This window comes from Dermacentor andersoni, chromosome 7 (genome assembly GCF_023375885.2).
Source record: "Dermacentor andersoni chromosome 7, qqDerAnde1_hic_scaffold, whole genome shotgun sequence".
In the NCBI taxonomy this organism is placed as follows: Eukaryota; Metazoa; Arthropoda; class Arachnida; order Ixodida; family Ixodidae; genus Dermacentor; species Dermacentor andersoni.
The window spans coordinates 104,066,362-104,069,296 of NC_092820.1; positions in this window are offsets into that span (position 1 = coordinate 104,066,362).

A 2,935-nucleotide genomic window follows, 5' to 3' on the forward strand; every position below is an offset into this window, starting at 1 on the left:
AAATTTAGTGGACAATGAAGATAACTCCTGACTAATTCGGGAATGCCCTGCAAGTAGTTCCAAAAGCAATTTCTCCGTATCAGGGCCGCGATTGGTCTCGACATCGCCCCAAATAATAACCGTTTCAGTAAGTGAAACATACAAGACAGCACAAGCACTGGGTCCGGCCGTAGCACTAAAAAATGATCATCGTTATGATAACAATAAACATCAACTTCCTGGCTTACCTGGAATATAGAACAGGCAAGACTAAGCCTGCAGTTCGCCAAGCCGGTGCGTTTCCAGATGCCTTTCTATAGGGCCAGTATCAAGTGGACGTGGCACTACTTGCTGCCCAAGCCCTTTCAGTCCAGGTGATGTGATCTTCATCTTGCTATAGAGCATGCTGTTGATGGAGTGACACGTCGTAAGTCTGGCTATCACTGATGGTTACAGGCACGCACGAAGCGGGAAGGGTGCATAGGGGCGGATTCTGTAGAACGCAGTTCTGGCGAGGGTAGACGTCGTTGCATGCGGCAGTGTGGAAGACAGAAAGGGCAAGCCTAAGCCAGCAGTTTGGCATGCCACTGCCGAGTTCTTGACTAACGCAACACTAAAAAAAAACGAAAAAAAAACGCAGGCATGAAGTTTACAACCCTGTAACTCAGCAATAAGAAACGATATTCCAGTCATGTAAGCTACATCTGATTCAGTGATGTACCGCAATGAGTTATACCATCAATTTGTGAGTTGCACTTTTGTACGACCTTCCTCAACATTGTAACAATTTCTTGTAAGCTAGTAATCCGTACAAAAAACTTGCCCCGCTAGATGTTCTAACTGGTGCAGCTTATAGAATGGAAATAAGTGTTTTTCTTGCAAAGTAAGCAATTTATAAACTTCGTTTTTCTGTGTTGTTTAATTGTGCCGTTTTTGGCAGTTGGTGTAAAACATGTCAGGCTCTGAATCCCAATACTGCTTTCCACAGACGGCAGAATTCAAATTTCTCCCCTAAATTCCCCATACTTAATGTAAATTGGTTCAGCAGTTGTCTTATACGAGTGTGTGTGCGTTCATACTCAGACATTTTGAGCACTGCCCCTCATGCAATGTGTTGAACTTCGCCGCACTCCAGCAGCGTAACTTAATGGGCAGGAGAATGGGGAATGAATATATATATATATATATATATATATATATATATATATATATATATATATATATTCCAGAGGATTCGACGAGTTTTCACAAATTTCAGGTACTTAGTGCTACGTAATAGCAGCGTTTTGGTCTTGACAAGAACTGTATAACGCAGCGATAAGTGCTGGTTACGTGCTGCAAATGTGAACGGTATTACAACGCTGTACCGTCGCGACGTTGCTCGACAGAATTTTTTTTTAACTGGGCAGACTTTGTGAAATGTAATTTTTGAAGGTGTTCCTATTCACTTGCCCTTATATATTGCTGTAAAACTCAACAAATCTCGTAAGGGCAATGTCCTGAATTCCTAGATATGTTACATGTATCGTAGAAGAATTAATGGTAGGGCTAGCAATAGTAGGTCTTGCATAGCTGAACAGCTAAATTAGCGTGATCAAAAAAACAGACCCAAGAAATGGAGACAAAGAGCTACTCCTAACTGTTTAATGTCAGCGAATGATGTTATATGCATATCCTCCAGCTGCGCATGCATAAACAGAACAATATGAACGGGATGTGTAAATGAAAGGCAGTTGCGCGAGAAGTTGAACTCAGGATCAAGTAATGCGACAGACGGCTCACTCACAAACCGATCTCTGGCATTCTTGATAAAGAAGGCCTCCAGTGCAAACTGTAGAAGCCTTGAAGAAGCGTTACCGCTCCTGCGTAGAATGGTCGTCTGCGAAAATCGAGCGCCCTACCCACACGCGTTAACGTGGGCCACCGTTATCTGTGCCCTTATCCTCCTCCTTTTTTATTTATTGCGCATGTTTCCTTAAGCGGTGCCTGCAGCATGAAAGGCAAGAGCATATGTCCAACGACTGAAGCTCACGCAGCCTTAAAAAGATTGCAAACTGTCATGGTGCACCCCTCGTTTTTCCTGCGCCCGACAAGCTTTCGAAGCTGTGCCCTCGAGTTTGCTGTGAAAGCAGGCGGGACTGCCACACTAGGCATGAGAAGCCATTTGTTAGCTGTTCTAGAGGGCTTGTCCAAGCCATCCCGTTGTCTTGTGGGCAGTTACATAACGGCCAAAGCGAATGTTGCGTGAACGACCACTTAAAGGGAAGCTGAAGAGTCTGTCGAATTCAATAAGACGCTCATATACGGATGCGGGAACCTTATAAACCATGTAGGTAAAATTTGGTTTTTTTTTTCAATTAGGAGCGACGTAATCGTCGGTTGAAATTGCGCTGTAGCTCCGCCCCCTTTAAGTGAGCGAGCGGAGCGGAGACCGGAAACCGCGGTGTTGTGACGTCAACTCTGCTTCGTTCCTTCGCAGCGTCCGCGACCATGCCTGACCGCGCTTGTTTCTGCGTGTGTGCCATCGTAATCTGCTTCGATCGACCCTGCATTCCTTTGTTGGTGCGTCTGCGTGTATGTAGAGTGGTAGTCAACGTGCGTGGTAGTCAACATGAGTGGTAATCAACGTGAGTGGTAGTCAACAGATGAAGGTCACTACACGTACTGCATGAACCGGGAAGCTTTTCACGCGTTTAAACCGTCTTTGTAGTTTGCCGACAGCTTTGGACAGCGCACAAATGCCGACGATCGCATCCCCGCTTACGTTTCACGAGGAGGCATGCAGGAACACAACACTACAGTTGTTTGACCGGAAACTAGCTCACTTGATCGGCGAAAGATCGGCCATATCACTAGATCGCTTTGCAAAAAATATACTCACCAAAGAGCATTTCCAACACGAGGAGATCCCAAGACTTTGCTTCCGTTCGCGTCGAAAGCACTGCTCGCACCAGCA